The sequence below is a fragment of the Rattus norvegicus genome, chromosome 9 (genome assembly GCF_021556685.1).
Source record: "Rattus norvegicus strain SHRSP/BbbUtx chromosome 9, alternate assembly SHRSP_T2T, whole genome shotgun sequence".
Lineage (NCBI taxonomy): Eukaryota > Metazoa > Chordata > Mammalia > Rodentia > Muridae > Rattus > Rattus norvegicus.
In genome coordinates, this window is record NC_141542.1 from 81,022,454 (window position 1) to 81,050,164 (window position 27,711).

The 27,711-nt window shown below is 43.0% G+C and overlaps 1 pseudogene; it reads right to left on the reverse strand.

The window, feature by feature from the left end:
* Nucleotides 1-5,297: 5,297 nt before the first annotated feature.
* LOC103690545 (small integral membrane protein 7-like) lies at nucleotides 5,298-5,614 on the reverse strand (annotated as a pseudogene).
* Between the last annotated feature and the right edge of the window lie 22,097 nt (nucleotides 5,615-27,711).

Consider the following 27,711-nt stretch of genomic DNA (forward strand, 5'->3'; position numbering starts at 1 on the left):
CTTATTGAAAAGAATGCAAATGTAAGCATAAATAATGCTGCTGCTAATATTTTGTCCACGTGTTTGAAACCAAATGGTGGATAAGCCTCACAGCCTTGCCATTTGCTTGCGATTCAAATTTGTGTAGACAATGCTGCCCTCTCGTGGTCAACTTTCTAATAGCATGTTTTGTTTAAAATCTCGTTTTCCAAAAGTATTTCATAGAATATTGCATCCATTTCGTGTAGCATAAGCACATAAAGGAAAATGTTCACGTAGCACAACACCCTTTTTACATTTTAATACATAACTCATATTTAGGATTTATCATTTTTACAAGACGGCAGAAGAAATTACTGGATATTAAATCATGGAATTACTGGGCTCCTGAACTTTCAGAACTCAGATCCTTGGAGGAAGAAATGTTTTTCCCACGGTGACAAGCTCAGACGAACTCTCAAATGGACATGATCTGGCAGAAGTGACTATCATCTTCCATTCAAAGGAAGAGCATTTGTACGTGTGAAGTAAACACAAGTCCAGTTCACAAACAGGTAAGAGTAATGGTCTGTGGTTGTTGATTGAAAAACAAATCACTTCCTGGCTTCTTAAAGGGACAGATATTTATAATTTAATTAAGTCAGGTAAGTTTCTGTGGCCCAGGGCACTATGCGCATAGCTTGGACCTGAGGACCAATGCTCAGAGCTTCTGGGCTGATCCAGAGAAGGCCTGTGTGGGAACTGTGGTGTAGCAGAGGACAGACATCAGGCCTGGAGAACAGAGCAGGCTGCTGCAGAAACGAGGTTAGAGGGCATTTTATAACTCCAAGGGCGTCCCACCAACTTCGTGGTCCCTCTCGAAGAATATTTCCACAGAAAAGGAAACCCTCACCGATCTGAAACTCTCTAGAGACCAAATTTCATGCACACCATGGCCAGACTAGAGTCTGAGGCACATTTCACTTGCAAGCATCACTAACGTGGTCTACACTGTACTTTTTTAAAAAATTATCATTTTCGGTGTTGGGGATTTGGCTCAGTGGTAGAGCGCTTACCTAGGAAGCGCAAGGTCCTGGGTTCGGTCCCCAGCCCCGGAAAAAAAAAAAAAGAAAGAAAAAAAATGTGTAAAAAAAATTATCATTTTACATAAAAATCCCGACTTTGGTCCTCAGCAGAATGAGAGAAGTTGACAAGGCTGAAGGTTTGTCTTTAAATCACTAGAGCTGAGGAGGGCCAACCCCTGGAAGTAGAAGGTGTCCTGGGTGGTTTGACACTCCCATAAGTGTCTCTCCTATTAGCAGGTGTCTGCGTTTTGTAGGTGTTCGTGTTGAATGCCCTCTGTTCTGTCTCTAAGAATTGTGACACGCAGATTTGTTCAACAGCCACAGACTTCCATAAAGGTAAATGCCTGTGAGTTTGCAAGCATTCATTCTGACTTAACCCTTTCCTTCCTCACTCCCTGCTCTCCCACTTTTCCATTCTCTCCCTTCATTAATGGAACTACCCATGAGGATTTAAAGCCTTTTTAAAACTTACTAGTTATCCCTAAAGCACTGAAGGTTTGAGGAAGAAGGCTTTCATGTGGATCTGCATTTGAAATTATTTGAAATAATTAAGCCAGGCAATTAAAAGCTAAACTGAGATGAACAAACAGAAAACCCACAGTCATATTTAAGTCTTCACCTTTGATAGACTGTCACATTGAGTCATCCACAGAAACACACTTTACCTTCTAATAGTCCTCAATGGATACTTACAGGAATGACACCTACTCCTCCTACCTCACTGGGATTCTGAAAAATAACTGTAAACCAGAACATACCTGCTCAGTGTCCATAGTCTATAGAAGGCACTGAACCTATAAGGACCAAGCCAGCGTCACCAGAAGACGGCATTGGATCTACAATAAACTACAGCTCAATCCCAAGGAGGCATGGTTGAAAATGAGGCAAGATGACCAGAAGTTCCAGGCAACCCTTGGCTATATAGAGTTTGAGAGCTACATGAGACCTTGTCTTAAAAATCCAAAGGAAAAAAAGAAGGAAGAGTGGGTGTGGGAACTGCAGTGGCGGCTGTTATGTGCCTATTTGGAAAACACATAACAAAATATCAGTAGTGGCAGTACCTTAGTCACGGTTCTACTGTTGTGAAGGGACACCGTGACCAAGGCAGCCCGTATAAAAGAGCACATTTAATTGGAGGCTTGTTTACAGTTTTAGAGGGTTAGTCCATGATCCTTATGGTGAGAAGAGAGCCGTGAGGCTGGAGATGTAGCTGAGAGCTTTACATCCTGACCCATAGACGGCAGGCAGAGAACCACTTTTGAAACCTCAGAGCCCACCACCAGTAACACCTCTCCTCCAACAAAGCCACACTCCCTAATCCTTCCCAAACAGTTCCACTAACTGTAGACCACACTTTCAAATAGAATGTAGGAGCCATTCTCATTCCAACCACCACAAGTTACACCGGAACAACAGGATTCAGGGTGATTCTTCTATTTGACCCTATATACTTTCTTCAAACCTTCCCTATGGTGAACCCATCTTAGCTGCATAGCAAAAATGCTAACAGAAAATGATTTTGAAAAAGACAGACACTGGTAGAACAGAAAGTGAACCTTTTACATGCTGACCTTCACAGGTTGAATAATTGCTAGCTGCTACAGCAGTCAATTCTAAATTTCTGTTTTTATACTTAGAATCATATATGCTTGATTTGGAGTTCAGGAGAGGCCATGAGAGCATCTTGGAAGAGGTGTACACTCTGTGCCTGGAAACAAGGGTAATTCTGGGCAGAAAAAGGAATCTGCATGAACAGGCTGTTAAAATCCCACCCCTCCCCAATCTATTCTGTTCATTTCTCCTTTTCTTCCTTATCTCTTTCTTTCTTTCTTCTTCCTGTGGTGGTGATTTTGTGTTACTTTTGTTGGTTGGTTGGTTTGGTTTTGGTTGTTGTTGCTGTCGTTGCTGTTGTTATTGTTTGAAGGGTGGTGTTGCTTCTGCGGGGAGGAGGAAAAGCCTTGCATATGCTAGGAAACAATCTACTCCATCTACCACTGAGTCATAGCCCCAGAATCAATCTATCTATCTATCTATCCATCCATCCATCCATCCATCCACCCACCCACCCACCCATCCATCTATTGTTCCTGAGGCACTGCGGTCTATAACTCGTTATGGCCCAGGCTGCCCTCAAGCACCTTTCAGTCCTTCTCTCTCTCCCCCCAGAAGCTGGGATTATAATCATGTTCCCCTATATCTATCTTACCTTAGATAGCTTCCTGTGGTGCTGGGTTACACCAAGGCCTCATACATGATAATCAAGTGCAGCTAAGCCAGATTCCCAAGGCCTACACTGTCCTTTTCCTGTTAAATTAAAATATTTTAAATAAAAATTCTAATTTGGGGTCTCTCATTAAAATTTTAAGATTTAGGATTAGACTCATTTTTATGCTGGAACTGAATGATGGACACTGAGGTGAAAGTTTCCCTCCATGGTTTGTCACAATCCCCACCCCCCCTAACACCACTCTGTTCACCTCCACTAGGTCCACCAGCTGTGTTTTCTCTACTGCTCCTCAGCTGTCATCAAAACTAGAGGGAAAAATGTTCAGTCCTTCCCCTTTCTTGGGATGGGGAGAATCTTATTTTTCTCACAAAAACTCTTGGATCACATATAACCTGTATTATGTAGTCTACACTTTATTCTTGTTACTCTTGTTATAGGAACCTTGGCCACAAACTTAAGTGACATATGTAGAAAAAGATGTCTTTCCTCCAGTATGGTTTGAAATACAAAAATTAAATATATATTATATACATAATATGTGTATTTTAGTATATATTTATGTGCATATCATATATCATCTTATATATTACACATTACACATTACATGTTATATATATATACACACACACACACTGTATACACACACATGCGCGCGCACACACACACACACACACACACACACACACACATTACGCCAGTCACCAGGGATCTGTTCTGTGTCCTCTTTTCCTAGTGTTCATTTAATCAAAGTTTCCTTAGATCCAAGCATGATGAGAAAAAACTCCAATTCCCCCAACCCCCCTTGTCTTGCAAACCCACTGTGTGGAAACTGTGCCCACGGTGTCTCATTGGTGATGTGGGATGTCTCAGCCCTGACAACTCTAGTCATCCAGCTCTTTGTAGAGAAGCTGCCACTGTCCTCCTCAACTGAAGACTACTGTGGACATTGGTTCTCAGGTGGTGACACTACTGCTCCCAGGGACGTTAACCATCTCTATACATGACTGTTTTCCCCTGTCACTGTAAGAGAGGTACCTACCAGGTGCTTGGAATGTCTCTGAGCATCCTAGATGGGCCCTTGGCAGAGGGAACCAGTGAGTGCTACTAAAATAAGCAATGCATCTCTCCTTGATGTTACATAGAGGAAAATCCACGCAGGACAGTGCGCCATTATGAAAATATCTCTTACGCTCTAAGAGAGACTAGAACTTTGCTGGACCTCATAGCGAGAGTGGTTAATATTTCCTGAGGCCACTTAAGACCGCCATCCTACTGTGTACTCATCCTGTGTTGTTTAACCTGCCTTTAAAATGAGAATATAGCAATCAACCTGACCTGCCCTGGGTTTGCCATGTAATTAACTTTTCCAAGTTAAACTAATGCATAACTGCATCTGAAATCGTGTGCTCTGCCGTGCCCCTGACCCGGCAAATAATGCACATCCGTCTGTATGTTATGGTAATAAATGCTAGGAACAGCAAAAGGGCTGAAAGTGGTCTTATAAAAATGATTAGTCACCATAAATGCTGGATGCTGTAACATATGGATGTGGCTTGGTGGCACTGGTTTGTTTGTTATCCGGGTCAGTGCAGGGTCAGTTAGAGTTCAAGATTTCTGTAAAGTATCCCGCATTCCTTCCCCCATGTGATGCCCGGAAGCAAAGCCCATTGTGAGGGACTCACAGACACAAATAAGGACAGACAGACTCAAAAGGCAGTGTTTAGGAGTCGAATTCAGACTCATATGGTAATCGGGAAGAAACAAATCAAATCAAAACAATCAGGAGCAAGTCAACCAAGAAATAGTCCGTGTCAGGTTTCTGGAGAAGCTGGGCAAAGACGGAATGGCCACATGGAGAAGATCTAGGTGTGTCTTTGTCCTAACAAAGCCCAACTGTGTCACTGTGTCTTACAGGACTTCCCGAAACTGCAAAGTACAGGCGGAACTAGGGCGAAGGAGGGGTCGGGTGGCTGGGTGATGGACGTTCTCTACCTAAATGAGCTCAAGCCTTCAGGGCAGCTCCTTGGTCTTCCGGTGAGAAGCATTCTTGAAGTCAACAGAAACAGAAACGAAGCCGTGGATGTCCCGCAGGCAAGCTCTGGGTTCCATGCGGGGCTCAAGAGCTGAACAGTTCGATCGTGCAGAGAATCATGAATCCATTCCACAGCGCGATGAAGACCCGGAAGTTCCTTAGGCTCACTAAGAATTCCCGGCTGTTGTTTCCTGTGCTGGGTTCCCTCAATTCCTCCCCAAAGTCTTGCTTGTCCTTCTTTTTCAGTTTAAAGTTGAGCACAGCCCGGGCGTTCATCAGCGACCTCCCGAACAGCAGTATGTCTCCCATCATCCTTACAGCCTTACATCCTTTGGAAGACAGGGGTCAGAGAAATAGAGAATTCAAGTCCAGGCTCACTCTTGATTAAACTGTGCCAAAGGGAAGTGTTTCTTAATCCCTTTCCTTAATGTGACACCAACACATTACTGGTAACTGGTAATGTGTTCAAATCAGTACATGTGAGGAGCATGTGAGACTGAGGAACTTTAAACGAACACCCAGGATAGCCTGAGTTCATGAGTATCATGAAGACCCCTCAATGGGGATGTCAATTTGGACATCTCAGGTGCCAAAAGCCAATGGAATCTCCTCATGCTGTCGTCTGGTCTGCCTGCAGTGGTGAGTGGTAGGGTCCCAAGGAAACGGAAAATGTGGATGTCTCAAGTCTGCTAAGCCAGTAGGTGGAGCAGTAGCAGTGACCTCATCTCCTTGTTCTTTTCATCAAGTCCAGTGCCATTCTCCTCCAGCCTCCATCACAAGAAACTGGCCTGGCTTTCCAAGGAGCCATGTCTCACTTAAGCTCCCAAACTGCCCTCATCGTGGGGGAATTCTGCCTCTTGGCGCCTGGCTGAGGGCGGCTCAGCGGCTGGTCCTTTATGAGCCAACCCACAGCGGGAAGAGACGGTAGGTTTAATCCATATGGCGATTTGGCACTTTACAAAAATGTCAGAGTCCTCATAGCAGCTACTGCTATCCAAGGAGGTCGGTTCCTCTTAAAACCTTCTCATCTGAACTCTGTGAAAGGCGGAGACCCATCAGGGAAGAGTGAAGAGCTGGTTTGTTCCCATTTACAGATCTCTGTCCTCAGGAAGAGGAGGGGATGAGACAGTTTGCTGGGATAAAATGAAACGACGTCTGCAGCACACCACTCCCCAGGGATTCAGAGCAGAAAACATTCTCGAGAGATGTGGACACTCAACTTCCCAGTCTTGTTAAAGTAGAACAGAAGCAGGAATGTAATTGAGACCCAAAAGCTGACACTCGCCTCCTTACACCCCTCCGTTCAGTCAAAGGCAGGCTGTTACGGACACTCTTAGGTTTGTTTATGGGTGTGGATATCTCCTTTCTGTTTGCAGCTTTCTTTTCATTTTTTTTACATTGTGTGTGTGTGTGTGTGTGTGTGTGTGTGTACACATATGTACATGTGCCACAGCACATGTGAAGGTCTAAGATCACTTGCAGGAGTCGGTTTTCTCCCTCCATCAAGTGGGTTCTTAGTAACCTGATGTCTTTACCCACTGAGCAATCCCACCATCACCATCCAGGAAGACTTTGAAAAGTCCTATTGCCACTCCAGATAGAAAAAAGGCGTTGAACAAGACGGTAAGTGGACAAAGAGAGACACAAGGTGCCTTTGCCTTTACCACCTCTGAACCGAATTCTTGACATTCATTATTAATGTGTTATGTTCATAATAGATGTTAGAATCAAAATCATTTGCCTGATTATTCACTTTTTGACCCATGGGTCAGAAAACAGCCTATTTATAATTCTGCTTGAGGAAAACATTTAAGAAACGGACACAAAGGTAGCCCACCACTCCATTAATTCACAAGCTGTGCTGGGCCTCTGAACCCTGGACCTCACTTTGGATTTCGTGCACGAGAGAGAGAGGGAGCTGGGCATGTGAAAAGGCCTGAGCAGATCACCAGGCAGGCACTGACTCTCATGCGGTTCAGATACCAAGGCGGGGGACGAATAATGAGAGCTTAATAAAATCCATTTCAAATCACTACAGGGCAGAGTCAAGAGTCCCAAGGAGAGTCCATGGGGAGACATAGTGACAGCTGAAATTACCATCACTCTGATAGGCACCCAGCTAAGAAGCCCTTCCCAGTGCTTAACGGTATTCAGCTATAGGGCTTTCTCCCAGCCACCAAAGACATCTGGGCTGTGATGGTCCCCTGTGGGATCATCTCTGGAGCAGAGAAAGAGGTCAAGGCAGACACAGGCAAAAGACGTTTTTAAAGAAGGGTGGCAGAGAGAGAAGACAGTGAAAATGGATGCATTCTTGAGAGCATGAGTGTAGAAAGCTAGCCTGCACTTCTCAACTACTGGAAAGTATTCTGTTACAGTAGGTAACGTCTACAGTATTTCCTGTGTGTTAAACTCGTCCTACACACTTTTCAGTCACTCAAATGATCATCGCATCAGCCCCTGTATGTAGCATTCTACCAAACTTACTAGTCAGGCAGAACATGTACCCTTGCTACACAGTTGGTGAAGGACAAAGCTGTAAGCTGTAAGTGGGGAGTCTGACAGGAACCTATGCACACCCCACTGACCTGTGGACCTCTCTCAGCCAGGGAGTGCCTACGCTGGACTTCCATAACTGTGGCAGAATCTTTGTGCAACTGGGTTTCAGGGTTAACCTGGAAGCTGTCTGTGTGCGCTGGTGAAGGAGAGAGTTGAAACATGGGGGAAAATGCTCCAAAGAGAGGAGCTCTGGAAAATCACAAAGAAAACAAAAGATACATGGAAGGTATGGAGAGAAGGATGGGTGAGGAAAAGAAGGGAAACAGCCTGGTGGAGGGAGCATGACTCAGTTTTCCCTCTACTGCCATTTAAACACCATGAGCAAAAATGAGTTGGAGGAGGAAAAGGTTTATTCCAGCTTATACTTCATAGTCCATCGCTGAGGACTGGAGTCAGGAACTGAAGCAAAACCCATAGAGGAATGCTGCTTACTGGCTGCTATTCATGACTTGTTCAGCCTGTGTTCTTATATAATTCAGGCTCACCTGCCCACGGGTGATCCGCATGTGCCCTTGTGTACATGTGTGGCCGGGCCTTCGCACACCAATCACTCATCAAGATGCCCTCACAGACTTGCCAACATGACATCAGCGTGAAGGTATTCTCTCAATAGAGGTTCCCTCTTCTCAAATGACACTAAGTTATTTCTTGTTCACACGCGCACACACACACACACACACACACACACACACACACACACACACCCCAGCTCCTGAAAGGTAAGACAGGGGGCAGGCTTGCCCTTAGGATGAGCCCATTGTCCTCACAAGTCTGTAGATTTTGGCACTGGTTTTTCTGGCAAAGCAGTCAGCAGTGGAGAGAAATCCACTCTGTCACTCTGTGATTCAGAGGACAGCGACCAGGAACCTACTGAGAGAAAATTATTGTTTAAAACCAAGCTCCCCTGAGAGTCAAAAATCTTCAAACACCCTCAGGTCAGGAGCCTGAGATTCACCAGCCATAACACCTGGGGGACAGAAGGCCCAGGGAGGCATTCGTGGAGAAAGGAAAAGCAGTTATACCCAGGTCAAGAAGGGCACAGCCCTGACATGACATCAGGGTGGAGGCATTTTCTCAATTGAGGTTTCCTCTTCTCAAATGACACTAAGTTGTTTCTTGTTCATACACACACACACACACACACACACACACACACACACACACACACCAGCTACTAAAAGGTAAAACAGGGGGCAGGCTTGCCCTTAGGACAAAACCAAGAAGGTGATAGCCCTGCCATTCATTGGTGTCCAGGAGTGACCTCATCAACTGAGAGAACCTCTGCTACCCTCTGCCGTACAAGTCAAGAACACTGAAGCTCCCACAGCCTACTTGACACATGGCTGGGTGTCCTCTGGCAGGATGAGGAGTACTAAGGAGACTTTTAAATGATAAGACAGGTTCCCACATGTGGGGCTCTCATTGCCATGTCTCACATTCCCGACACAGTCAAAACAAGCCTCCAGGGTGAAGAGCTGGAGGGAATGTGGCTGACAGCACTTTCCCAGTCCCCAGACTAGGAAGCTGAGTGACCAGCAGAGGCCGGTGGTGCCTAGAGGAGATCTGATAACGCGAAGACAGCTATGGTAGACTTCTGACACTCACTCACTCAAATACAAGATCAATACCAGCAAGAAGCCTAGAAAAGACAAGAGCCAAGGTGTCTGATGACCCTGCTCCTATGTGCATTTGATTGGTGGTCTCTGATTTGTTTATCATTATTATTGTATTTTTATCGGTGCTCTTGTATTATGCTACTTTTTAAATTATGTCTTTTTAAATTTTTCTTTAATACATTTTTCTGTTACTAAGCCATCTTTTGCTTTCTTCTTTCCTACTCCTCTTTCCTTCTTCTTCTCCAAGCTTTGCTGTTTTCTTTCTACTCTGTTTTAAGTAGTGTTCCTCTGCCTTGTTAGAGTCTGTCCATTTCCTTGTCTGCTCCCTTTGCTATGCTTGACTCTTTATTATTTTTCACTTATTTTTTTTATTAAAACATTTTCTTGCACATACAAAAACAATGTGAGCTGAGGGGGTTGTCCACTGATGTAGCATTCGCCTGGCATGTATGAGGCCCTGAGTTCTATCTCCACCATTTTATAATCTTAGCACTGGATAGGTGGAGGGAGAGAGGACCAGAAGTTGAATGTCACCCTCATCCACAATAGGATCTTTTCACTGGGGTCATAGAGATTGGTCTCCAAAAAGAGAAAAGCTGAACACTTTCCACTATGGTCACATACACCAAATCACACATTTTAGGTTTATATCCAGGAGGAAGCTACAGTGCATCCAAGGTGAAGTAGATGGAGTATTCTTATCATTCTATGTCTTTCCTCCAGGGACGTAGTATAGACCTCATGCAGATGCTTGACTCTTGTGGGCTTTGCTGACCATATATGGAGTTTTGAAGTCCACCGAGACTTGAAGTAATTGACTTCTAGCCAGTCACCTCTATACGGCACAAAACCTTCAGGCACATTGCAGACAGAGAAGCAAGTTCTGTTCTCAATGTACAAAGTATTTTTCCTTACATGGGCAACACAACCAACTAAAGTTCTGGACTCATGGTACTATTGACTGGTGATCACAGATTTATCGGGACAACATTCACCTTGAAGACAAGTCTGTTCCCTTTCCTGGCAGTCTCTTCTACTCGTTCACCCCCTGAAGAAGGCTGAAATTTGATTCAGAAGCCTGAACATACTGTCAGCACTATGGGTCAGCTTAAGTCTGCAGGTAAGCAAGAAGCAGGTGAGTTCCTGGGACTGGATGCTAAGTTTCTGTTTTGACCTTATCACGCTTGACTCTTTAAAAGCTCGTCTCTAATCTTTGTTCCCCTACCTATATTTATCTAAGTCTGCTTTCACACTTTCTCATTACTAGAAAAACCACCTCCCCAAATTCCTTGCCCTCTTCCCTTCTACAACATTCTCCATCCTTTTCCCCATTTACTGAACATCACTATCCCTCACCAACCCTCACTGGCCCTCCATTGTCCTCAGTGGTCTTCTGTTTTTCCCTCCCCACATTCCCTTCCTTTATCTCATCCACATAAATTTTTCCATATTTACTTTAATTTGTAACTTCTTGGCACACTCTGCCTTATTGTTTCTACGTTATGACTTGTAGTTATTAGTGCTTTAATCATTTTAGTGTGTTTCTGTATCTGGTGTGGTTTGACGTGGCTACAATTAGTTTTTTCCTTGTCACTATGTGGAACTGAGATTTGAGCCCCTAAGGCTGATCAATAACAAATCCCTAAATATAAGACCAGAAGTGATAATCAAATTAACAATTATACAGATTGTGTTAGTGAGGACCAGTGTCTTAGTTAGGGTTTTACTGCTATGAAGAGACACCATGACCAAGGCAACTCTTATAAGGACAACATTTAATTGAGACTGACTTACAGGTTCAGAGTTTCAGTCCATTATCAACAAGGCGGGAGCATGGCAGCATCCAGGCAGTCTTGGTGCAGGAGGAGCTGAGTTCTACATCTTCATCTGAAGGCTGCTAGGAGAAGACTGGCTTCCAGGCAGCTAGGACGAGTGTCTTAAAGCCCACAGCCACAGTGACATACTTATTCCAACAAGACCACATCTCCTAATAGTGCCATTCCCTGGGCCAAGCCTATACAAACCATCACAACCAGGAATACAAGAAAGAAAGTAGTATGATTTCACCAGAATATCCTAACTGTTAGTAGCTTTTTAATATAAGTCGCCAATTTCCTCTTACCCAGCTAGCTCCTAAAAAATTCCGACTAGACTAATACATTGATTTAACGAGCTTTAAAGGCACAACAACATCCATGCTAGTCTGGCTATCTCCCAGCTAAAAGTCCAAAAATACTTGCATTTTATGGCTTTCTCTGCTTAAACGCTTTTCTCATTCTCTTTCCTGAACTCCCTCCCTGTGGCTAATCCCGACTTCCTCCCTCTCTCATCCCCTCTACTGACTGGCAGGAAGTCCTGCCCTATTCTCTCCCCTACTCAGTCATTGGCTGTTGAATTCTATTTATGGATACATCAGGGAACAATTGGGTAACTGGTGTTTACACCAGATAGAGACAGGAGATTCTCTGAATAAGGATTGCAACCAGATATAGGGGAACCAGAAATCAGATTTGAATTACACAGTGCATGATAACATTATTCCTACACATAAACTCTTCAACCTGACCAAATTCAAAGATGCTAAAATAGGCGAAATGCCAGGTGAAGATTTCAAAAGTCTATTAATTAAAATGATCAGTGACCTCAAAGAAGATGCAGACAAGATGAATTAACACAAGACCTGAAGACCAAGGTCACCAGCAAAGTGGGTTAGGGCATCAGCAACATGAATGGAAATGTGATCAATGCAGGAAGAGTTCAGTAAGAAAATGGGACTTTTGAGAAACAAAAACATAAATATTGGCAATCGAAAACTTGATGTCATTTTTTAAGTGAAAAACCTGACCAATGGACTCAACCAAACTGAAGAAAGAAAATAAGGGCTTGCAGACAAGCTCAAGGAAATACTACCTTCAAATATCGATAAAGAAATAATAGACAAACATGACTACAATACCCAAGAACTGTGGAATACCATCAGGAGACCAACCTAAAAATCCACAGGATGGAGGAAAATGCTGAGATTTAAAAATAAAGACAGGGACTCTATTCAATAAAATGATAGCAGAAATGTTCCAAATCAAGAGTGAAACAGATAAACAAATGAAAGAACCTCAAGCTGGCATAATTGGTGACAAACCTCTCATATTCAGTCAAGGTTTCAAAAATAAGGCTGGAGAGATCTATAGAATATTCTGTAAAACAGATCACATTCTATGTCACAAAGCAAGTATTAACTAACACAAAAGAATCAAAATTATTTCTTCTCTCTTATCAGATCACAGTGATCTAATACTAGATATCAATAGGTAGAGAAACCACAGACGTTGCCTGAATATTTGGAGATGAAATAACGCTTTGTTGTTTGACAATGGTTCAATTAAGAAATCTGGAAGAAAGCTTTAAAAAAAATCCTAGAATCGCATGAAAACAAAAAATACAACTTACCAGAACCTCTGAGATTTGGCTAAAGTAATCCTAAGAACAAAGTTAATGACTAAGAATGCTTATGTTTAAGTAAAAATCAGAGTGATCTCAAATAAATAGCCTAACGATGCACTTCAAAGGCCTTGGCTCCATCCACTTCTCTCCTGGGGCATAGGACAAGCTGTGGAGGAGTAGGAAGGAGGCCAGTCCTTGCCAGCTTCCCCAGACTGAGTAGAAACTCTGGGAAGCCCACATGAGGAAATCACCTGCCTTCCCTGTTGAAGCCCAAGAAGCCACATCTCTCTTCCATGACTCAATCTAGGCTTGCCCTTTCTTTCCCATTACTGACTTTGAAGAACACCCTTCAAAGTCTTTGTAAATGACTGTAGGTAGAAAAATGAAAGGGGGGTTGGTGGGGGGGCACTGAAAGAAATAAGCATAACCAACAGAACATTGCATAATATTTATAGGTTGGATTATTTTGAGAAATTACTTGGAAATTAAACAAGATTTGCTACATGTTTTCCCTGCAAGTTCCCATCTTTTTCAAAAATGAAATCACTGATCATGTTTTCTCCTCTTGTTATTTTCTTCTCAAAGATCATCTAATAAGAAGCTTTTGAATAATCTTCCACTTGACTTTTTCTAGTTAATTTTAGTTAGCATTTCCTACTCCAAAATTAAATTCTACTGTGACATCTAGAATCTTTCAGACTGTGTTGTGTTTGAGACATTATGTAGTGTGTTCTTAGAGTTGGAAGAGAAATTTTAAGACACTCTACAGAGCCCAAGCCAGCCTCAAACTCGCCACCCCACACCCACTCCACACCCACAACCTCCCAAATACTGACATTATGGACATATGACACCACTCCTGGCTAAGTCAAAATCTTCTTCACTCTAACTCATGGCTATGATATGAAGAAGTCTTTGTGCAACATTTTTCTCTTATTGGATATTTTTATTTACATATTTATTTATGCAACTTCTAAGGAGCATAATTGAAATAGCAGTTCTGAAAAATGCTAAAGGAATCAACTTGTTCTTTCAGACGCTGGGAGTGTCCTGGTTAGCACAGCAACAGAGTTAATCTTTCAGTCAGAGCAGAAGTATGTAAGTCGAGCTTAATATTTTTAGCACTTCTTGGAGAGTTTAACTTAAGTGAACTGCCTTGCAACACTGATGTGTCAAACTGCCATCTGCTGCAGCTACGCTCATGTTCAAACATCCAAGAAAGCAGCACTCTTCTTGCTTAATTGTCCTGTAATTAAACTGTGCTAGTTGGTGGCTTAGTGGAACAAGTGTTTTGTTTACCGCTAACCGTCAACACCTCTCACCTTTGATTGTGAAGAGTTTCATATTTAACTCAGTCACTGGGGAAAAATATTTTAAAATAAACTTATTAAATGAAAAGCCAAACTTACAACAAAAAAAGAAAGCTTGCTTGGCATTTACTCAAATCTACAAACGCATAAATAACTGGAAGATGGAGTTCAGGACTGATGAATGCTGCAGAGCATGGGGAATTCATGTTCTGTGGAGTCTCTGCTCACAGATATGTAAATTGCATACATCTCTTAAATACAAATAATTCTACCAGCCAGTTGCCCCCACCCACGCACATACCCACCCAAGCTGCCCCTCCCACTCTGCTGCCACGATTAGGCGTCTTTCCTGTTTCCTCTCCTTCTCGTCCCCAGCTACCATACAGGACTGATTAGGGATGAATCTACAGGGCAGTAACAAAGAGAAGTGTGACAGAAGACAACCAGTCCTTCCTATCCCCAGTCCTCTTGTCCTTTCAAGCATTCTGCATTGCCCATTGGAGGCAGTCCAGCTGGGAGGCTACCTCCTCATGGCACATAAAGTTCTCCAAGACTGGCTTTTGGGCATCTTTTCTACTACCTTGTTTTGATATTGACTAGTTTTGGGGAAGAACTCCTGCCCATGTTGTCTTGAGCATCAAGCCAGTGTGGGTTTGTCTCTTCATGCTCTCTTCATACTCTTTTCCAATCTAATATCTTCTGTTGTACAGACTGAGCAACCTCAGTGGGGGAAAGGTCATTCCTCTTTATCTTCAATATCTAAGTATTTCCAAAGTGCCTGGTACTAAATTGACATTTTTTAAAAAAGTGGTAACCCCCTACAAACAAATCTTATAGTATTATTAATAAATGGCCAGGGCACTTTTCTTCAAGTGCTTCATCCTAAAACTCATGCTCACTCTTCCCTCTCCATGCTCCAAGGGCTACTGACATGATAAAGAAAGAGATCGGAGTTTATTAAGCTTCTCTAAATGAAGATGCCTAGGTCATTCTGTCATCCTAGCATTCTGAGATGTAGTTATCAACTAGGCAAACATTTGTCTCTAAGTAGAAAAGAGATGGCAGGTACCATTGGAGTGTCCCAGGCTTTCATTAAACAGACTGGGCACCTAGTATGCAAAGTGAAGACTAGGTTATAGAGCCAGCCTTTACGTCATCTACTGCAAACAGCTATAGCCACTGTGCCCTTCCATTCTTGTAATTGTGTTCTGAGGTCTTGGCGTTCTCCCTAAGAGCTCAGACCATCAGTTTGAACATCAACAATGAGGAGCAAGTAAGACCTGTGACCGTTACTTTCCAGTGTTTAGAGAGCTTCTGATACTCTTACATACTCCCAAGTGCCTCAAGGAGCATTTGTCTCTGTGCTTGCCATAGCTGGTGATACTTACCATACTGGAAATCAAAACAAATATTTAAAACGTTTCTAAACTCCTGCAAGACAGCAATAATCCCGTTATATGTTAACATGTCTTTAAATGTAGTTCATTTTTTTCCAATATAAATGATTCAAGTGACTTGCTTTACATAGCTGCAAATTTCAACATCTGACTTAAGAGACGACAACTGGATGTTATATTTGCTTCTGTGCGTATTCTGATGCAGTCTCTACAGGCTAGGGAAGCTCTGGGAAAATCTACCATGCATTTTACCATAAGAGTAAAAGGTAAACAATGTCTTGGCCTATTTTGTCTGCAAATGACCTGAAGGACTCCCAGGGGGGCCCAGTACACTCTTTCAGAACCACTGACTTATAATATTTCAATCTGGGTACATATATCATAAGTTAAGATTGCCTATCATCTCCAACTTGATACGGGCAAAGTTAAAGGGAGGCAATACCACATCTCTGGGAGCAATGTCAGGAGCTCAGAGCACCAGTTTGAGCATCAACAATGATAGCAAGTATCTCATCTTTTAAAGTCAACACTGAGCTGGGTCTAGTCAAAGGAAGCTAAGCTGAGGTTTGGGGAAGTGTCATGGCTGTACAGTCATCAAGAGAGGTCACCACAGCCATGTCATCCTTCCGGAAATGTAGTAACCACTCTTGAGTCAGCCAGCTTCGAAGCACGCACTCACCTTTCGATCATCCTTCCCAAGGCAGCGGAGGGACTCTTGCTTGCTGGAGCTGGAGCTGCCTGTCAACAGAGCCAGACACAGAAGAGCTGGCAGTCAAGGAGAAGTACAGGAAGCACACCCTCCTCTGGGATAGAACCAGTGAAGTAGCTGCTAGAAGGAATGGTTGCTGAGATCTTAGGACGTGTTGGTGGATCCCTTCTCTCTGGGATCAAGTCTGCAGGTGAAAAGGAAATGCTAAAGTGGGCCATTCGGAATTATATCTACATCTTAATCTCATTCAGCAAATATAATGGTATCACTTAGAAGGCTGCAGTGGAGTAATAAGACTAGTTTATTGGGTATTTGCTTCATAAAAGGCTATGTTAATTCATTGAGTCACTTAAACCTCATAATAGCCCACATTACACATGGGGAAACTGAGATAAAGAAAGTAATGTCAACTAGATAAAAGTCAGAACATGATCTTTGGGAGAAGAAATAGATTGTCATCTATACAAGTTTCCTGTTGCTGCTATAACAAATTAACACAAACTTAGTCATTTAAGGCAATTAACATTTCTCTCACAGATATATCTTAAACTTCTGTAGGTGGGCAGAGGAATAATTTCACTTGTCTGAAGTCTAAAGTGTTGGGAGGAACTTTCTCTCCTCAGAGATTGTAGAGAACAATTGGTATAGCTTGTCCATTTTCCAGAAATTTGACTCCTGGCTTTTATAGTTTCAAAGTCAGGAACACAGCATTATTTCTCTGACCTCTACTTCTTGCCTCCTTAGTCCAGTGCTGTTGCCTCCTTCTTATAAGGACCTCTGTGATTACTTTGGGCCTACTTGACAACCAAAGATATAATCCCCCCAGATCTAGACTCTTAATTTGAACACAGCTCTTAGCTTTGATAGGCACCACCATCATGGAGATCTGAATGTAGACATCCTTTGGATGCAGGATAACCATTATTCAGTCATCTAACTCAAATATAGCCAATCATTCAATAAAGATTCACTGAGGGTCCACTATGAGAATCTTTCTAAACACTAGGTAGACCGTAATAGACACATTTGGAAGACCACACAGGGGTCAACCAGGTGAAAGGGGATGTGGGGACAGTAGTGCCTGGCAGAGAGGCCCAGTTAGAGACGGAAAGCAGGAAGCAGGTCCTTCCACAGAGTCTACATGCTCTGCCCAGTCTTATCTGTGAAGAAATAGCTCTCAACCTTGACCCTTCATTCATCAGAATTTGCTAGAAAGGGTGTTTGTTATTTTTGCTGGTGGTGTTTTCAAAACCTCCTCTGCTGGCTCCTGCCCCCAAGATTCTAACATCACAGGTAGAACTTGGGCATCAGGTGATTCCAACATGCAGCCAGGAAGTTAAAACAGTGGAGTGTAAGGACACAGGCATCCAGACGTGGGACTGAAAAGGAAAAGGAGCCATAATGGACTTTGTAACCCAAGAGCAGGAACTTTACAAGAAGGGCTCAAAGAGGAGTGATTAAATTTTACAAAGATCTTCTCTTACAAAGATCTTCTAGCTAGGCAATGTAGAGGAATGGAGAGGTACACAATAAAGGAGGTTAAGATTATGGAGCCTGAGGTCCAAGGGGATGGATGAAGTCAAGTGACAGGGAGACAGGATGGCTTGTAGGATGCTTCAAATCATTAGCATCAGCCTGTATTAGACAGGTTCTTTTTAAGAACAGAACGAATAGACTGAGTGTGTGTGTGCGTGTGTGTGTGTGTGTGTGTGTGTGTGTGTGTGTGTGTGAAAGAGAGAGAGAGAGAGAGAGAGAGAGAGAGAGAGAGAGAGAGAGAGAGAGAGAGAATATAGCTTTCAGCCTGTGGTCCAAGTAATCTATTTCCTGACCAAAAGGCCAAGAATCTGCAAGAATCTGGAGGTTGTTCCGTCCGTGAAACTGTAGTGTCAGCAGCCCCAGTCTTGTTCTGGAACCCTAGGGAATTCCAGAGAGCATTGGTCTTCAGTCTATGTTGGAATCCTGAAGCAGGATCTAATAGCAGCAGAGAAATGCCTCTGCACTGGGATAGCTGAGTTTGCCGGTGAACATGAGGGCAAGCAGGCAAAATCCCAAAGCTTCCTTCTTCCATGACCTTTATGTGGACTGACACCAGGAAGTGAGGCTCAGACTTAGGGTGGGTCTTTCTGACTCAAATAATTCAATAAAGAGAATTTCCCTCAGGTGTGCCCAGCTGCTTGGGTTTTAGTTGGCTACAGATGTGGGCAAATTGACAACCAAGATTAAACATCATACCTCCTAACTAGATTTCCCAGCACCATTTGTCCTATTAACCCAACATATCATGGCCACATTTACCTCCCATGGTAGCCAGTTATCATGAATGTCAAATAGCCAAATGGTTAAATGCTCTAGGGCCAAATGTTGTGAGTTCAAATCCTACTTTTGTTGCAGTCCTTTGAGTTGCTTTGGTCATGGCGTCTCTTCTCAGCAGTGGGAAGCCCAAGTGAAAGAGTGAGCAGGAAGTGGTTTATGTCATCTTACAGTCCCAAGTTACAGCCTGCCATTGTGAAGACAAGAACTTCGCACAGCCACATCCTATCCACAGTCGAGAACAAGAACAGAAAGAATTCATCAATGCATGCCCTTTGCTTGTGTTCAGCTCCATTGCTGCCTTCTTATACAGTTTAGGAGGCCCAGCCTAAGGAATGGTACAGCCCACACTGGGCTGAGTCTTCTTACATCAGTTAGCTTAATGAAGACAATTCCCCACAGATGTATCCACACGTTAACCCAAGGTACACGATCTCCGTTAAGATAACCCCCAATGGGGTTGGGGATTTAGCTCAGCGGTAGAGCGCTTGCCTAGCGAGCACAAGGCCCTGGGTTCAGTCCCCAGCTCCGAAAAAAAGAAAAGAAAAGAAAAAAAAAAGATTTTATTCCCCAGATGATTCTTTGTGATGTTAAGCTGATAGTTAAGCTAACCATCACAAACTGTGTTTCCATCACAGGGCTGCTGTGAGTGGGTGGACCTAGGAGAAGCTATATCATTACCTGTGTATTGTAAACATTCTTCCAAGTTCACTAAAGCTATCTCGCTCTCCCAGACAGAAACCTTCAAGAAAGGTTGATGATTCCATTGGGAACCGATCCTGGAAACTTGAGTTTGGTCTCCAGAGCCTGTTTAAAAAGCAGAACACAGCAGCCCACACCTATAATCACAGTACTGGGGAGATGAGAAGGGAAGTCTCCCTAGCCAGTGAGTACAGCCAACTGGATACATTGCAGGCTCAGTAAAGAAACCATGTCTTAAAACTAAAATGAAGTGTGGCTAAAGAAGACATAGACAATACAACCACACTGACCTCTGACCTCTTTGGCACAGACACACATACACAGGTACACACATACATACAGGTATATCCACCAAAAAATAAACAAGCAAAAAGGAAGAAACTTTAAAAAAAATAATGCTTGATTCAAAGGCTGCCAGACCAACTCTTCATTTCCCATATCTTCCAAGCCCATCTGAGCTCCCCACCCCTGAACTATGCCTCAGAAACATTCCAGTTAGAGCTCCTTTGTGTCTAGCCACACTGGTCCCTCAATTCCAATGCCTTTCTCATCTCCTTTCTCCTTCTCTAATTCTCATTCCCTTAAATGTCCATCACCATTCCTAGCCAAATGACTTCAAATGCAGTGGCTGTTGATGGTGTCCTATGTAATCATCTTCCCTCTAGCGGGACAGCTGTCATTCCTCCTGGGAGGCTATCATTGCTAACAGCTCACAGGTCCACTCATTCGTGCAGCTGTCACGTTTGTGTAAATACCAAGTACCCACAGAGGCCCAGGCCCTAAACCTGTCTTTTCTGTGCTATGAAAGCACCCCAGTTAGTCCAGAAGCCTATAAATAAAAAACTACTTTGAGCTGGGTGGTGGTGACATATGCCTTGAATCCTAGCCCTCAAGAGGCTAAGACAGGCAGATCTCTGTGAGTTCAAAGCCAGCCTGGTCTACACAGAGAGTTCCAGGATAGCCAGAGCTACACAGAGAGAGACTGTGTGGTGTGTGGCTTTTTTCCTCAAAAAAAAAAAAAAAAACAACAACAACAACAAAAAACGAACGAACACACACACACACACACACACACACACACACACATACAATTAGTTTGATATGAGTTACTTTCCTTGAGGCTATTGGTGAAATACTTTAAGGCTTCTTCGGATCATTAAACCGAGACTGTATATTACGAAAACAAAACCACCAAAATATATTAAGTGACCAGAATATACTTTGGCAGCTATTCTTAGAGGAAAGACAAAGTACTGCTTAGAGGACCTGCTTCATAAAACAGGTCCTTTTGTCTCCCCGCAGACTTCTTGAAGTATGATTGACAAATCACATACACTGTGCAGTATTGTGGAAAGACACCATTTCATAAATCACATGTTCCTTTAACTGTGAAGTATTAGATCACTTCAAGTTCTCCTGAATTTTCAGACAGGTTAGTGTCATGTTAAAATTCACGCTGCCTACAGTGAGGAATTCCGCACCTGTAGGTTATTAGCAATTTTCCATGGCTGGGAAAAATGTGTCTCAGAATCCGAAATTCAGACAGCTAAAATGGATTTTCCCTTTCATTTTTATTGATTTTTTTCAGTCAGTATTCAAAACAATGCATTCCATCATTGTCATTTTCATACATGTGATCACTGAACTTCGCTCACACTGCCCTGTGTTCCCGCCTGTTCCGTTCTAGGCCCCTCCCTCCACATGTACACTCCCTCCTACTTTCACATCACAGGGATTTTTTATATGAATTACAGTTCGCATTGTATTTCTCCCTGTAGTACTGAGGACTGAACCCAGGCCTCTCACGTGCTGGGCAAACAATCCACTGAGCTACCACTGAGTTTTCATTTTAAACCAAGACAAGGTAGGCATTGAATTTGCTTTGGGTTGAAACATAAGAGATATTCTATACGATATGCCCCTTGTTAGCTACAGCCATTCCATATGATGCCTAGTTCAGTAGACTTGGGGAGTAGATGGGAGGGTTTCTGTGTTCTTGGAAAAGGTGAGAGAGACCCAATGTATCCAAGTGACTTGAGGCAACAGGCCAGTGAAGTGTCAGCAGTGATGGGAAGGCTCCATTCTTACTGGTTTTCTTATTCACACACTTACTGAACCCTCTCCATTTCACCGAGGTGGGTAGCTCATCCCGTGTGTGTTAACTTGAAATAAGACACTAATCTTCAGCTCCTGCAGTTAGTCAGCAAGCAGTGTGAGAGGCCCTGACCCCCTGGGTCTGTAAATAACCGGAAGCCCCCAGGAAGGTGCTGTAGGGTACCAGTGCACTTCCCTTCCTACTATGATGACCTAATCTGCATGCCTGATTTCTGACTCAGTTTCCCACACTCTCAACTCCCTGAGACTATTTTGCTGGAACTGAAATATTTCCCAGAACCTTGCTTCCCTAATAAGTCATGATTATTAACACCTTTCCTTAAGCTGGGCCTTATTTCTTGGATCCATAAGTGCTTTGAGGCTAATGCCTAACTGAATGGTTTTGTTATCTAAGTTTTCGTGATCAGTGAGAGCTTTGATCGGTTTTCAGAATGTCAGATCTCAAGGTCAAGAGCTAAACCTATGAGAATCAGAAACTCTGTGGGAAAGTAAATGTATACTAAAGGAGGAACAGAGGGTCACAGAGATTCAGTTATGTGCTGGAGTCCTGGCCAGGAGAGCAGAGCCAGGAAGAAACCAGCTTCAGTTCAGATCTTTTATATTATAATTAGGCAGTGGGAAGGCTTGCAAACCTGTTTACCTCAGTTTACCCTTTTCTCGGCCAGAGCCTCCTTAGTTTGTTTCCTAGAATCACATAGTTTTCTCTCCATCTTCAAAAATATAACCCTAGGTCAAAAACTCAAATACCGGAAGTAGACAAGTGAGCGATGTATCCTGACCAAAGCAGCCTAGATGGAAACACATGTGCAGCATTACTGTCAGGCTGAGACTTTGAAAAATTAAAGACATGATCCTGTTCAAGGAGACAGCCAACCCCAGTTCCTATGAGCTGCTTCTCAGCACAAATGTGGGCTCTGCTTTGCCAATTGATCTAGATTCTCTTGTGAAACTTCAAAATGTCATTCCCAGAATTCTATTCCACCAGACAACACCTGGTCTTAAAAACTGGTGAGGAAAGGAATGAGTACCTAGCCAAAGCAAGCTATGACGGAGGCTCCTAGTGGCCTGAGGACCTCAGTCCTACAACCAAAAAGCCAAACTCTGCTATCAACTGTGTTAGCCTGGAGGAGGATCTCAAATTCTAGAAAGGAATGTAGTACAACCAGAATTTTTGTGGCCAATTTTTGGGACCTTAAGCAGAGAATTTGAGTTGGCTGATTAGAATTTTGTCAACTTGACACAGCTAGAATCATCTGGGAGGAGGAACCCTTAATTGAGGGATTGCCTCCATCTGGCTGTTTGTAGGAGAAATCTATGAGGCATTTTCTTGATTAATGAATGATATGGGGCAGCTCAGCCCACTGTGGGCGGTGCCATCCCCTGCCAGGTGGTCCTAAGCAAACCATAGAGAGCAAGCCAATAATCTGTGTTATTCCATGGCTTCTGCTTCAGTTCAAGCCCTTGGGTTCCTGCCTCCAGTTCCCGCCTTGACTTCCTTCATGATGGACTATAAACTGTGAGATGAAATAAATATTTCTTCCCCAGTTTGCTTCTGGTCCTGATGCATATCAGACCAGCAATAGAGAGCAAATTAAGACAACTAAGCCACTTCTGGGTCCTCACACAGGAAGTCTGTGAAATAATCAATATGCTGCTGTTTGTTTTGTTTTGTTGTTGTTGTTTAAACCACTGAGTTGTAATAATCTTTGATGAATCAATAGTAAACTACCCTTGGAATGGCCCATTTTAGACAAGAGAAATAAATTCCAGAGATTCATTCCTCACCTGCTGCCCTTATCTCTATCCTTAACGGTCCTGATGCAATCAGGATAAGGAGAAATTACATGGACTCTTGACTCACATTCCTGGAGATTCTTTGCTTTTCCGGGAGACAGCTTAGAGAGAGAGAGAGGCTACATAGAATAGACTCAAATGGTGAGATCTGAGAAAAATGGGAGAGATCTACCTGATCTACTGGCCTTCAACCGGGCCACTCTCTATGCTGGAACGAGATCAGTTTAGCCAAAAGCCCCTAAATAGTGGGAACAGAGACTAGGATGTGTGTTCCAGATCCCATATCACCACTGTTCAGAAAAACCCATTGCCTTCTCTGCAAAACTCTACTGGCCTCCCTGACTAAGCTCTCTGAACTCTTGCTGTTTGTATACGTGAAGACACCCCAGAAGCAAAGGAGTTCTTTACAAACACAGAAGGAGGCATGGACAGCAACTGAGCCCAGAAGATGGCAGGTGAGCATTCTGATCCCAGCCTTGTAGTTTCTGCACTGACCTTGCCCCGTCTCCTCTGTGCTCCTCTATGCTCCTCTGTGCCTCTGTTTGCTGGCAAGCTTTAACTCTGTCTCACTTTTCAATTTCCACTAGAGGCTAACCTTCCCTTCTTGGCATTCACCCAGCTGACAAAATCCAGGGGAAGGTCTGACACGATGTTTCAGCACATCCTATTAGCCTGATTAGCCAAGGAGAAAGGGGTGCCTGACAAGCGCATAGGTGTCAAGGAAGTCCCTGATCTCTAAAGTAAGCATAGCTCCATCAACAGAAGTCTTCTCTGGTAAGATTAAATACACTGAGTCCTTCAGATTCAGGCTGCTGGTCCCTAGAAATTCTTCCAGTGGTGTAACTAGGTCTTCAGCCAGATTTCCAGCAGCAGGAAGCAAGTGGGTTTTTCTGTTTGTTTGCTTGTTTTTTGTTTTGTTTTGTTTCTAGCTATCTATAAAGACAATGAAACAGGCATCACATGGGTTGACTGTATTGCAATGGATAAGATAGGAGTGGGGCAGAGGGAAATTGGGAAGGTTAGCCTACAGAATACCAGCAAACAAAAAAAGTTGCTTGAGAAAAATATTTTTCCCATCTCAAACACAAAAGCTTTTTAGTCAAGAATGACATGATTAATAGAATGAGAAGAGAACTCAACTAAATTATTAAAGTATGAAGTTTGGTTAAGAATAAATTATTGATACAAGCAATGATAACACTAAACATTTACTGAAGTGAATTTACTGTGTGTCTGACTATGTGTTCAATTTTCCCTGTTCATTCTCTTCCTCAGCCCTCGGTGCTGAAAGAAAGATATCAGTACTCTTCCTACTTATCAGAAAATAAAATAAAAACGTTGCTCACAAAAGTTTATGCAATTAGCAATGGACAAGTGGTACACAATCTCAGAGCTGGAGTTCCCACAAGTAAAGTCAGAATAGCAAAAACAAACAGACATTCAGTAGTCCTGGTGCCAAGATTCATGAACTCTAGGCATTAAAAATGGACACACCAGGGCTGGAGAGATGGCTCAGCGGTTAAGAGCACTGACTGCTCTTCCAGATGGTCCTGAGTTCTCAATTCCCAGCAACCACATGGTGGCTCACAACCCTCTGTAATGAGATCTGAGGCCCTCTTTTGGTGTATCTGAAGACAGCTACAGTGTACTCATATGCATAAAATAAATAAATCTTTAAAAAATGGATACATCTAAATATTGGCTAATGTAACAGAATCCCTGGTACTTGAAAGAGACTTGTAGTTCAGAAAACAACATCAGTGTTTAAGAAGTAGAAGAACATAGAAACTGGCAATATTTGGATATCTGTGCTCTATAGGTAAACTAAACTGTAACTTTCAGATTGGAGTATTCATAACAATAGCTGTTTTGCATTGCATAACTATTCATACAGTAACTGAGTGTAAGGCTCTCTGTGGTCCAGTCTTCCAGGCGAATCTCTCGGATGACTATAACTATGCTATTCCTCAAGGGAGAGCCTGAAGATGAGAGGAAGTGGGTTGTTTTCAGGTATACAGAGACACTGAGACGCTTACCATATCAACTGAGACCACTCTGAAACCTGCCAAACAATATTTAATGAGCAATTTATATGCAATAGCACTTGCAATCCTCATCACGATAAAGTCTGGTGTCTTCATTCTTCAGAAGGAGAAACTGAGCTCAGCTCAGGGAAGTTAAAGGATGCACAGGGTCGCTTGGCTGGTAGGATGACAGGGTCAAGGTATGGACTATCTGTAAGCTGACTCTGTGTACTCACTCATTGTATTCTGTGCACTTCAAAACTGTGACTTATACCTTTAAATACTCCCAAAGTCACATCATGGCTGGTTTCAAAACATACTAATTATGTGTTGAATTATTGCTTGTTTCATTACATACTGACTATGAAAACTGCCATTAAGAGTAGACCAGTTTTATCGAGAGGTGATTTAATGCAGGATTAAGTTGGCCTTGCTTTATTTTTATTCTATCATTTTGGTGGAAATATGCCATAATGAACAGTGATAAATCACATTAATAGTCTTTTGGAGCCAGAAATTAAGGAGATAATGATGTTCAGTCTGTCAATAAATACTGCTTTTTAAGGATTTATATTTTTTACTTTATGTGCATGACTATTTTGCCTTCGTGTATGTATGTGTGCCACATGCATGCCTTGTGCCCACAGGGGTCAAAAGAGGACATCAGATCCCTTAGAACTGGGGTTATAGAGGATGCTGAGCTGCCATTGCCCCAGCTCTGCAATTTTTATTTTTAAATAATTTCTTGTATTTTTCAGTTAGCATACAAGGTATAAGATGCCACTGTTGCAGTTTCAAATGTTCTAGATTCTACTCAGCATACTTTATTTTATATAAACACACACACACACACACACACACACACACACACACACATGATTTATGCCTTATACACATTTGTATATTACAGACTAGGAACTGCATATGAGGAAAAACAAGCAGGATTTTTTGGGTCAGTGATTAACAAAATTAAGATAAATCCTCTAACGAAAAAACAATGAAGGAGTGCCTGGGAGCCCTTTTGTTGTTGTAAAAATATAAAAAATTTAAAAAAGTATCTTGTCTTTTACCCCCATTAGGTCCGGCACCTCAGTGTCCCAAGATATCTCCTAGATATCTTGGCGGAAACACATCCCAACTCTGCTCGGCCCAGACCCATCGCCCCACACTCCATTACACTTAAATCTATACATTAAAGAACACACAACACAATAACCTTAGATTCAATTGATAAGATATAATTGCCCACTTAAACATACAAAGTCCGGTACCATCCATCCCTTAGGAACATTAATAACAACCTGTAAATACACAGAGGGGAATCTTTTTTTTTTTTTAATCTTTATTAACTTGAGTATTTCTTATTTACATTTCGATTGTTATTCCCTTTCCTGGTTCCTGGGCCAACATCCCCCTAACCCCTCCCTCTCTCCTTCTATATGGGCTTCCCCTCCCCACCCTCCCCCCATTACCGCCCTCCCCCCAACAGTCACGTCCACTGGGGGTTCAGTCTTAGCAGGACCCAGGGCTTCCCCTTCCACTGGTGCTCTTACTAGGCTATTCATTGCTACCTATGAGGTCAGAGTCCAGGGTCAGTCCATGTATAGTCTTTAGGTAGTGGCTTAGTCCCTGGAAGCTCTGGTTGATTGGCACTGTTGTTCATATGGGGTCTTGAGCCCCTTCAAGCTCTTCCAGTCCTTTCTCAGATTCCTTCAATGGGGGTCCTGTTCTCAGTTCAGGGGTTTGCTGCTGGCATTCGCCTATGTATTTGCTGTATTCTGGCTGTGTCTCTCAGGAGAGATCTACATCCATTTCCTGTCGGTCTGCACTTCTTTGCTTCATCCATCTTATCTAATTGGGTGGCTGTTTATGTATGGGCCACATGTGGGGCAGGCTCTAAATGGGTGTTCCTTCTGCCTCTGTTTTAAACTTTGCCTTCCAATTCCCTGCCAAGGATATTCCTGTTCCCCTTTTAAAGAAGGAGTGAAGCATTTGCGTTTTGGTCATCCTTCTTGAGTTTCCTGTGTACAGAGGGGAATCTTAACGTCAGCCTCCTTTGTCCTGCCACAGCTTCTTGCCCTCTTCTCCTGTCTCTCCCCTTCTGTTCCAGTCTTCTCCTCTTCCTTCAAACTTCTCTCCCACCCATCCTTCCTCCTCCAATGACAGGCCTCCTTCTGTCCTGTACCTGCCCCTCACCTGTACTTTACAAATTCAATGGGGAGAAGTTTCTGCTGAAGTCACCTGAGTCCTGAGTACATGACTAGGCAGCTGTCCTTGAGGCAGTGGAATTAGCATCAAAATACAGATAACTCCAGGGCAAACCACAACACCCTTTCCTTCTCCGGACCCTAAGATGCTCAAGTGCATACATGGATGTGCATAGCCTGGGCTGGTTCATCTTTTAAATGAAACTTCCAGGATACTTTTCTGGCAAT